We start from the raw sequence: 11,810 nt of genomic DNA, 5'->3' as shown, positions 1-11,810 counted from the left end.
ACTGTACACACACACACACGTACACACCCCGTTCACACACAGACAATACACATGAACCCTGTACACACACTGTATACACACACACACATTCTATACATACACACCCACACACAAACACATACATACCCCATACACACACGCCCCCACACACACACATATACACACCCTGTATGCACGCACGCACACACACACACACACACAATACACAGGCACCCTGTACACAAGCATGCTATACATACCCTTGCACACACCCCAAATACACACATGTACACACCCCCACACACCATATACATGCACACACCATACGCACCTACAGACACACCCTGCGCACGCACACACACGTATAAATCCTATACCCCCCCCCCCCCCCGAAGCACTGGTATGTGGTGAGTTTCCCTTTGCTATGTTACATGCTGCCCTTTGAGTAACAATCAGGACAGCCGAGCGCGAGGTGTGGTATGACCCACTGAGGGACGTCTGTGACACCGGGGGAGGGTGCCTGTGGGGGAGCATGTCTGAGCATGCTGGGGGGGGGGGGCGGTTGGGTGTCTGTGTGGGGAGGCCTGGGGGGGGGGCACAGTGTACACGTGGAGGTTGGATGTGTGTGTATTGGGGGCATGTGAGGGAGTGTGTGCATGTCAGGAGATGGGCGTGTGTGCACGGGGGTAATGGGGAGTGCATCGGGGGGCTATGTGTGTGTACGGGGGCCATGGGCAGCAGTGCATGCACGGGGGGGCTCTGTGTGTGTATGGGGCTGTGGGGGGCAGCGCGTGCATGTGGGGGGGCTGGGTGTGAGTGGAGAGCTGTGGGGGGGCAGTGTGTGCATGCGGGGGCTGGACATGTGTGTGTATGGGGCCATGGGGGGCAGCACGTGCATGGGGGAGCTTGGTGTGTGTGTGTATGAGGGTCATGGGGGGCAGCGCGTGCATGGGGGTCTGTGTGTGTGTGTGTATGGGGGCTGTGGGGGGCAGCGTGTGCATGGGGGGGCTGGACGTGTGTGTGTATGGGGCTGTGGGGAGAGGCGCGTGCATGGGGGGCTGTGTGTGTGTGTGTATGGGGGCCGTGGGGGGCAGCGTGTGCATGGGGGGGCTGGACGTGTGTGTGTATGGGGCTGTGGGGAGAGGCGCGTGCATGGGGGGGCTTGTTGTGTGTGTGTATGGGGGCCGTGGAGGGCAGCATGTGCATTGGGGGGGGCTGGGTGTGTGTGTGTATGGAGGTCGTGGGGGGCAGCGCGTGCATGGGGGGGATTGGACGTGTGTGTATGGGGCTGTGGGGGGCAGCACGTGCATGGTGGGGGATTGGATGTGTGTGTGTATGGGCCCATGGGGGGCAGCGTATGCATGGGGGGGGGGCTGGGTATGTGTGTGTGGCAGGAGGGCTGTGTGATGGGGGGGTTGTAACATATAGTCCTGTGCTCCGAAGCATATGCTGGGGTCACACACCCACCCACCTCGTGGCCTGGGGAGGCCGCGGGGTGGGGCCCTGGGGCCGCAGGGCTGAGCTCACCTGGCTCGGCCATCCCACGTACCCTTCCCTTTGCCAGGGGCCGGCACTGTCTCCTAGGAGGGTCCAGGCCAGCTGGCAGCAGCCCAGGGTGGTGGGTCCTTTCCCTGCTCTGTGAGAGGGGAAGGTCTGGGCAGAAGGGCCACGCAGCTGGTGCTGGGGCATGGGGTACAGGACCTGTTTGGACTCTGGCGCTGGCTCCATGGCTCCTGACATGCCAACCCAGAGCTCCCAGCCATGGGTGTCTGTCACCCAGCCCAAAGCTCCCCACAGTGGAATAGACAGGGGGTGTGGGGCACCAGGGGTCTCTGGGATGGATACAAGACTGGAGAGAGATGGGCTCATGCCATGGAGGGCGGGGTGGGGGCTCTGGGACTTTGCCTGTCTGGGGGCAGGGAGTGGGTGGATTCCTGCTCCATCTGGGAGCTTAGACCTGGAACTGAAGGGGTCCTGGGGACTGACATTCTCAGCCCTGACACAGAAAAACAGATGTGTTTCGTACATATTTTGTGGTTTGGGAAGAATCAGTATGGGGCTTCCCTATCTTACAATGATGAGGAGACCATCCTATTCCAGCGGGAACTGAAGTCAAACATCTGTTTCAATTGGCAGGACCAGATAACTTGCACTCAAGAGTATTCAGAGAATTGGCTGAGGAGCTCTCATAACCATTAGTGGGGTTTTCTAACAGATCTTTGACCTTTTGGGGAAGGTCCAGGGATCTGGGGAAATGCCATGATTATAATTGGGGTGATTTGCCTAATATGCCGGTTAGTGGGTGTCACGGAGTCCCCGGGCGATGCTCTGGAACTGCTCCCTACGAAGCCAGGCAGGACTCTGGGGAAGTCTCCTTTCTGTGAGCAGCCTGTCTGCAGGGCAAACAGCTCACACGGCTTCCACCTTCCTGGGTCTGACCTCGGAGCATTCAGCATCCTCTGCCCCTCCGTGCGCTTCCCACAGCAAGTCCGCCCAGGAGGGGTCCTGGGGAAGCCAGAGGGTCCTGCCCCCCAACTTCGCAGTCAGACGTGACTCTCAGCCAGTCAGTAAAACAGAAGGTTTATTAGACCACAGGAACATGGTCTAACACAGAGCTTGTAGGTGCAGAGAAAAGGACCCCTCAGCTGGGTCCATTCTGGGGGGCAGTGAGCCAGATAACCATGTCTGCACTTCACTCCACGTCCCCAGCAGGCCCCAAACTCTCTCCAGCCCCTCCTCCTCTGAGCTTTGTCCCTTTCCCGGGCCAGGAGATCACCGGATTCCTTTGTTCTCCATCCCTTTAGCTCTCACCTTGCAGGGGGGAAGGGCCAGGCCATCAGTTGCCAGGAAACAGGGTGTCGGCCATTCTCTGTGTCCAGACTCCTGCACACACCTGCCCTCTAGGGCTCTGCAACGATCATACACCCTTACCCCACCACCTAGAGACTTAAGAACTGCACAGGGGAAACTGAGGCACCCCTACAGTATTCAGAGGAAGCATTAAGAACAGTCCCACTTCGTCACAGTGGGACATTGATCCTGGGCAAAATCCAGGAGACGATCAGTACTGCACTGAAGGGCGTCAGTGTAATGAACATGGAGCACATGGGACATAGGGCTTGGCAAACGCTTCTATGGCTTTTTGATGAGCTTATAAATGTGCTAAAAGCTAAAAGTGACTGTGTTGGCAGAAGAGGGTCAGCCTGTGTCAGGCACTTGACTCCATATGATGGAAAATTTCCACGCTCCGGGAGCCACAGAGTCCAGATTATATGTTGGCTAGCGCTCAAAAAGACACGGGAAAGGGGGAATTGTCCCCTGTGGGGCACGTCTACTAGGGGACTGGGTGTCAGCCGGACGCATGTCAGTGTCTTTATCAATGATCAGGAGGAAAATATCAACCCGTAGCTGGGGGAAGCTGCAGATGCCACAGTAGCTGGGGCAGTAAATGATGGCATCACACGGGGCCAAGCTGCGTTTTCACCGCCAAATGGCAGGTCACATCTAGGAGCCGGGGCTGTCGGTCACGCGGCCGGGATGGGGATCACCCCCTCAGGAGTAGCGACTCTGGAAGTGTGTGTGTGTGTGGGGGGGTGTCCCGGTGAACCAACTGACCTTGAGCTCCCTGGGGTACCTGAGCAGAGAAATTGTGGGCTGGCCCTCACTGCACCAGCCTTAGGGTACAAACCCATGCTTCATGGTGCTCTAACATTCATCCGCTGATGCAGACAGTTTTGCAAATTGCTGGGCAGCACCAGGGCCAAGGGGAGGGTTAGTGGGTCAAATTGGGGTCCATTTGAGCCGGGGGGCCAGAGACAAAGCGACAGGAACACAGGAGGGTCGATATGTTCTGCGCATTCTAAAGTTTTGGGGTGCACACCTGGGGCGCGTACTCCGGCTCGGCGCTGCACCAAAGGGCCTTCCCCAGAGGGTGTGACTCGCAGCACCAGGACAGGGAACCTATATCTGCAGCGATATTCAAGGCATGTCCAGCTCGAGGAATTGGACCAGCTTCGGGGTGTCCGTTGGAGAGACAGTTTTGTGAAGGTGCTGGGATCATCAAGTGGTGGAGACACAGAGCTGGTGTTAGGATCGATGACATCACCACTTGGCCTCTCTCCTCCCCCATCTCAACACCTGGAAGACAGGGACTTTGAACTAGGGAGATTGGTCCCAGGCTGGCAGGGAACCCAGCCTGTGTATTGAGACCTGTGAGCTGCCTTTAACATCTATGAGGGCAAGACACTGCTTAATTCAAATCTTGCTTAGTCTGTAGAATTTACACTGCAAATTAGTTTTTTCTTATGTAACAAACTTGGATCTCTCACTTGCTACCTATAATCATTTAAAATCTGTCTTTCTGGAGTTAACAAATCTGTTTTATATTTTACCTAGAACAGCGTGCTTTCGGTTGACGTGCTCGGGGAATTTCCTTTGACGAACTGGCTGTCACGGACTCACAGGCCCTCGTGCTCTTTCAGCTCCGTGCGGTCCCTGGGGGGAACCCCCTTCAGTGCGACAGCCCTTCTCGGGGGTCCACTCTCCCTCGGGGATTAAGCCCCTCCGCCTCCTGGAACTGCACCTCTCTGAGCCTTCAGCGCGCCTGTCTCTCGCCGTGGGCCCCCATAGGGAGTCCATTTGCTTTGGACCCCGGGGGGCCTCCACTCCCAGAGGGAATAATGCCCCCCTGTTCTCTAGACCGGAGCGACTCTCAGCCAGCGTAAAACAGGAGGGTCTATTGAGCATCTGAACCCAGCACAGGAAACTCTCAGGGCCTCCCTCAGCACCATACATCTAGGTCCGTCCAGCCTCCAGGGGGGCTCTGGCTGCTCTCTCCCAGGCCAGCAGCCCCCTCCTTCCAGCCGACCATCCTATATCATCTCCCCCAACAGCTCCTCCCCTGTCCTTTGTCCTCCGTCCCAGGTAAACAGGGCCCTGGGGCCCTCTCTCCTCAGCCCTTTGTCCTCCCACTGGCCAGAACCGGCTGGCTCCCAAGCGGGTCTGGGCTGGGCCTCCCAGTCACCCGTCGCTGGGGTCCCCAGTCTCCAGGCCGTTTGTCCGGGGTCCCGGCTGCCAGGCGAGGTCACACCTGCTCCCCTGCAACAACAAACCCTCCGCCACCACCTCGTGACGCACGCAGCGCACGGGGAAACCCGCCTTTGCCCACCAGAGGCCGCTGTGGGGCCATAACAGCCAGCAACAGCTGGAGCCTCTTCGCCTGGCGCCGAGGGTCTTAGCAAAAGTCACCCACGCTTATGCCCACCACCGAGGCATTGGTGCAGCACACAGGGAAACTGAGGCACCCACAGTAATCATGCAAGACAGTAAGACTCACATAGGCTCCCATACAACATAATAAGGAGGAAAAATCCACTTTGTCACAGGGGCACCGACAGAGCTGGAGGAGGGCAGCCCAGGGCTGGGCTGACAGGGGGCTGCGGGTCGGGAATGAGGGGCAGTGGCAGATCTGAGTGGGGGACTCCAGGGCTGGGCTGGCAGGGGGCTGCGGGTCGACAGTGAGGGGCACTGGCAGAGCTGGGGGGAGACCAGGGCTGGGCTGGCAGGGGGCTGTGGGTGGGGAGTGAAAGGCATCAGCAGAGCTGTGTCTGGGGAGGGGCACTCTGCTGGCCACGTCCCTGGGCCGAGCCCTGTGCTGGGGGCTGGGGGGTGCAGGATTCAGCCCCCTCTGAGCCAGGCCGGAGTGTGGCTGGAGCAGGTGCCCCTGGGCCAGGTGCCGCAGGGCCCCACCAGCTGAGCAGGGATCAGGGGGAGGGTCAGGCTGGTCTTCGCAGGACAGAACTCTGTCTCGGGCCGGGGGGGGAACCAATAGGGGCCTTCATCCACCTCCTGCTGGGCACCATCCTCTTCACCCATCTGCCCTGCCCCCCCTGCTGTCAGGAGTCACAGAATCACAGAATATCAGGGTTGGAAGGGACCTCAGGAGGCATCTAGTCCAACCCCCTGCTCAAAGCAGGACCAATCCCCAAATTTTGCCCCAGATCCCTAAAGGCCCCCTCAAGGATTGAACTCACAACCCTGGGTTTAGCAGGCCAACCCTCAAACCACTGAGCTATCCCTCCCCCCAGCCTTCCACACCCCCATCTCCCCTGACTTGGGTGGTGAGGGTTGCGGGGAGCTGGGGGGGTGAGTGTGGGCCTGCCGGGGGGGGGGGGGGGGGGCGCAGACAGGGACCCACATGGCCCCAGAGCGGAGGGTGGGTGGTCAGGGTGACCAATGTCCCAGCACTGACCCCACTAAGGAATTGGGAAGCAGCGAGGGCGCAGACATCCCCCCTAATGACCCAGGCCACAGTGGCAGGACCATCTTGGATTGGGGGGGGAGGTGGGAAGCCCCCAGTCACAGTTGTGGGGCCAGGTGGTGGTGGGTCCTGGGGGACCCTAGGAGCTGTCTTCTAGGAGGGGTGAGAATCAGGGTGGGGGCCCCCAAACGGTAGATGAAGGGGGGAGGCTGTTCCTCATGCCGCAGAGAGCCAGGGTGAGTGGGGGAGTCAGGTGCAGCTGGCGGGGAGGGGGGCCTGGGGCAGTAGGCAGGGGTCGGCCCGCGGCTGCTCTCTACTGCTCACTGTGTTAGAGATCAACAGGAGGGACCCGCCAGGTTAGGGGGGCTGAGGGAGGCCAGGCCCAGAGCCAGCAGAGTCTGGGGGGCAGGGGGAGGGGGGCATCACAGAAGGGGCTCGGGTGCCTCAATCAATGTCCCCATGAACCCAGACCCCCATCAACCCCCAGTCCCCCAATTAACATTCCCCTGAACCCCGGCCCCCCACCAACTCCCTGCCTCACAATGAATGTCCCCCTGAGCCCTGGCCTCCCATCAACTCCCTGCCCCCCAATCAACGTCCCCCTGAACCCTGGGCCCCATCAACTCCTAACCCCCCAATCACTGTTACCCTGAACCCTGATCCCATCAAACCTCTGCTCCCCAATCAATTTTCCCATAAACCCCGGCCCCCCATCAACTTCCTGCCCCCCCCAATCAACGTCCCCATGAACCCTGTCCCATCAATTCCTGGCCCCCCCATCAACACTCCCCAGAATCGCAATCCCCCATCAACCCCCTGTCCCCAGTCAACGTTCCCCAGAAGCCTGGCCCCCATCAACCCACTTTCCCCCCATCAACGTTCCCTTTGACCCTGGCCCTCCCATCAAATCTCTGCCCCCCATTCAGCAATATCATCGTCCTCACTCTATGCGGGGCATAAGTGTTCCCATTTGCGAATTTTTGGAGTGATGGGAGTCGTCGGGGTTGGGGGGTTCTGGTTCTGCTTCTCTAGCAGGTCCAGTTGGTATTTTCACTCTCTCTCTCTTCCTGCTTTCTCTCATTTTCTTCCATGGCCCTTCTGCATGCAGCTTCCTCTTCTTTGAGCCTCGTTTCTGCCTGCCACATTTGATACTCCCGGTCCTTTGCCTTCTCTTCCGCCTCCAGTCTGGCCAGCTCTAGGTTTGTAGCTTCCTCACTGGTTGTCATTTTCCTGCTTTTCTCTTCCTACTTCCCCTTCCCGAAATAAACAAACAGCAAATAACAAATCTGTGACCTCCTCCTGACTGCTCTTAGCCACTGTACTTAAGACTCACTTAGGACTCAGTGCTTAAAGGGGAACTTCACTTGGAGTAACAAGCCACACACATACCCTGCTCACTGCACCGCTCTGACGTTCCTCTCTGGGGTTATCTGGACCAGTGATCTGCTAGGCTACTCCAATCCTTGACTCTGGGAGCCAGCCTGACCCTGCTCTGCTGTGAGAACCCCCACTCCTGGGCTGTTCACGCACAGCCCCTGGCATGTCAGCTGCTCCCAGCTGCTTGCAACCATATGACACTAGCCAATATCTCCGGTCCCAGACACAACCCTGGGAACCGCCGTCTTGCAGGGTCCAGTTATGCCCGCTGGAAGTTTATATAAGTTCATCAATTTAACAGAGAAATTGATATGTACCAGGCCTGTTCTCCCAAGGGGAGCCTCTGACACACTGCAAACCAAACACACTGCTTCAGGTAGAATAAACAGACCAATTTATTAACTATAAAGGTAGATTTTAAGTGATTATGAGTCAAAGCGTTTTTGGCAATTAATTGATCTTTAACGATTCATGGTAAATAGGCCCAATGGCCTGTGATGGGACACCAGATAAGGTGGGATCTGAGTTACTACAGAGAATTCTTTCCTGGGTATCTGGCTGGTGAATCTTGCCCACATGCTCAGGGTTCAGCTGATCGCCATATTTGGGGTTGGGAAGGAATTTTCCTCCAGGGCAGATTGGAAGAGGCCCTGGGGTTTTTTCGCCTTCCTCTATAGCATGGGACATGGGTCACTTGTTGGAGGATTCTCTGTACCTTGACATCTTTAAACCATGATTTGAGGACTTCAATAACTCGGACACAGGTGAGAGGTTTGTTACAGGGGTGGGTGGGTGAGATTCTGTGGCCTGCGTTGTGCAGGAGGTCAGACTAGATGACCATAATGATCCCTTCTGACCTTAGTATCTATGAATCTATGAAAGCATAACAAGTCAGATTTGGTCAAATGAAATAAGCTGACCTTAACACTTTCAATGTCCTTAAAAACTTAGATGCTTCTCACCACAGGCTGGCTGGTTGCTCTTCAGTCAGGCTCTCCCCTTTGATCAGCGCTTCAGTCACTTGGTGGTGGTGATGTCTGTAGATGTAGGTGGAAGAGAGAGCATGGCAAAAGTCTCTCCCTTTTGTCATGCCCTTTCTTTCCTCTTGGCTTTGCCCCCCACCCCTTCCAGAGTCAGGTGAGTATTACCTCATCGCAGTCCCAAACTGCCCAAAGGACGGGGGTGACTCGCTCAAGGGTCTAACAGATTCTTTTGTTGCTGCCTAAGCCAGTGTCCATTGTTCCTGTGAGGCTGGGCTGGGTTTGTCCCATCCATGCCCTGATGAGTTGTGAACTGCCTCTCTGTTCTTGGAGAGTTTCGTCTGGACTCGCTTTAGGCCATGAGGATACATTTTCAGCCTTATAACTATATATGTTAAATTATAACCTATAACCTCACTATAACATTACTGTAACAATTACTATCACATCACTATAACAACCATGCTCCGGGCATCATGAACCTTCCGAAGACACCTGACATGACTAACTTTGCATTGGATACCACACAATCATTTTATGAAGATGGACATGGGGTGCAGGGTGTTCCCCCGAGGCACAGAGCATCACACCTCCCCTCTTAGTTTACTGCAAGAGGGTTAGTCACTGACAATCTCGAAGGCAGTTTGTTGTTATGGTTCTCTTGGCATCCAGCCATTAAGGCCATGAGGCAGCATGCCTCATATTCCCCATTCACACACAGTAAAACAGGTTTTTATGGTTTCTCTACCGTGATAAGCTTTAAACCTGTTTATAGGTACTAATTGAGAAGTAGCATTATCATAAAGATTAACATCTGTGTCAAAATACTTACCCCAACTTAACATTAACACCAAAATTTTTATCCCAGCTGTGCGTTTACAAGTATCTTTATGATACCACACTCTCTGTTCAGTTAGTGTAATTTGAGGTTACTTTGTTCATTACTCATGGTGTCCTTTGACTCTCTCCCATGTAATCAGTCACTGGCTTAGAATCATAGAATCATAGAAGATTAGGGTTGGAAGAGACCTCAGGAGGTCATCTAGTCCAATCCCCTGGTCAAAGCAGGACCAATCCCCCAACTAAATCGTCCCAGACAGGGCTTTGTCAAGTCAGGCCTTAAAACCCTCTAAGGATGGAGATTCCACCACCTCCCTAGGTAACCCATTCCAGTGCTTCACCACCCTCCTAGTGAAATAGCATTTCCTAATATCCAACCTAGAATCCCCCCACTGCAACTTGAGACCATTGCTCCTTGATCTGTCATCTGCCACCACTGAGAACAGCCGAGCTCCATCCTCTTTAGAACCCCCCTTCAGGTAGTTGAAGGCTGCTATCAAATCCCCCCTCACTCTTCTCTTCTGCAGACTAAATAACCCCAGTTCCCTCTGCCTCTCCTCATAAGTCATGTGCCCCAGCCCCCTGATAATTTTTGTTCCCCTCCGCTGGACTCTCTCCAATTTGTCCACATCCCTTCTGTAGTGGGGGGACCAAAACTGGATGCAATACTCCAGGTGTGGCCACACCAGTGCCGAATAGGGGGGAATAATCACTTCTCTTTCCCTCCAGTGTTTCCCTTTGTGTGGGCTGTTAATTTAATCATGTTTCTGGCATTTTGATATCTCAGGGGCTGGCAAGATAAGGGTCCAGGGGGATCCTGCACATTGGCTGGCCCTTTGGGGAGCAGTCTCCCAACCCCAGGACTGTACATATGTAGAAAATCCAGCTCCCCTTTTGGGGTTACCCTGTATTTCTCCCCCGCAGCACTGAGTCCTCCCCTGCCCCCTAGAGGGCTGTGATCGGTGCTCTCTGGGCTAGGTGTTTACCCTTTGATCAGATTCACCTTTTCCCGGCAGCTTTCCCATAACTGCTCCCTGCCTCTCACCAGCTTGGGGGGAAACACCCCCCTCTCTGTCAGTTGAGTCATTTGTGTTCTCACAAACCACCACCTGGCAACGTCCTGGTCTCAACTCCTCTGCCGTCACAGGCGTTGGAGCTGCATCTTGATGTAAAGAGACACAGTTACCTTCCAAAACCTTATCAGAAATAGCATCCTGAAAAACTAGGACCTGGATTGGGGTACCCTCCGCCACCCCTTTCTCTATCCCCGAGAAGTCAGCTGCTCCCCTCCAGGAGGCCGGTTACACAATTCCCTCTCAAAACCTGGGTCACAGGCTGAGTGCCTGGGTGCATAGAGGTTGACCCAGCCATCCTCCTAAAGTCCTGGGCATCCCGCCCCAAGTGACCAGTGAGGAGACATTCCTGTACACCCACTATTCCTTCCCCAGTTTATGCCCCTGGGCCCCCTCCTGAGACACATTTCTCTGTGCTCCCGAGGAAGGGCTCTATCTCTTGTTCAGCTGCAATAATCTCCCAGCTAACAACTGGGACAGTTTCCTTAACCACTGACAACACCTCTCCTGCCCCTGCGCCCGAGGGCATGTTGCCTTCTGCCAGAAAGGAGCTAGTCTCGGCCCCTCCCATGCTGGGAAGCCCCCTGCGTCCCTCTGTTACAGAGTCACAGGAATCCTCACCCACCTTAGTGGCTTCTGAGGTCCCCGGCCCCTTCTCTGGGCTCTCCTCTGGAACACATTGCTCTCTGCTCCCCCAGTCAATGTTCCCCTGAATCCCACCCACCCATAAACTCCCTGACCCCCAATTAACAGTCCCCTGAAACCCAGACCCCATCAACACCCTACCCCCCAATTATCATCCACATGAACCCTGCCCCCCCAAACTGCCCAATGGCCCCCAATCCACATTCCCGTGAACCCCACCCCCATTAACCCTCTGCCCCCTAATTAACATCCACATGAATCCCAGCCCCCATCAACTCCCTACCCCGCAAACAATGTCCCCAGGAACGCCAACCCGCCATCAGCTCCCTGCTCCCCAATCAACGTTCCCCTAAACCCCAGCCCCCATCAACCCCTGTCCCCCAATCAACATCCCCTTGAACCGCGACCCGCAATCAACCCCTTGCCCCCAATCAATGTTCCCCTGAACCCCAGCCCCCGTTAAGCCCATGTCCCCCAATTAACATCCACATGAACCCCAGCCCCCATCAACTCCTGGCCCCCAAATAACGTTCTCCTGAACCCCAGCCCCACCATGAACTCCCGGTCCCCCAGTCAACGTTCCCCTGAACCCCAGAACCTCATCAATTCCCTGCCCCCAATCAATGTTCCCCTGAACTCAGCTCCCCATCCCCTGAC

This window comes from Chelonia mydas, chromosome 23 (genome assembly GCF_015237465.2).
Source record: "Chelonia mydas isolate rCheMyd1 chromosome 23, rCheMyd1.pri.v2, whole genome shotgun sequence".
NCBI classification, from domain to species: domain Eukaryota; kingdom Metazoa; phylum Chordata; order Testudines; family Cheloniidae; genus Chelonia; species Chelonia mydas.
Note: the sequence above shows the minus strand (reverse complement) of the source record.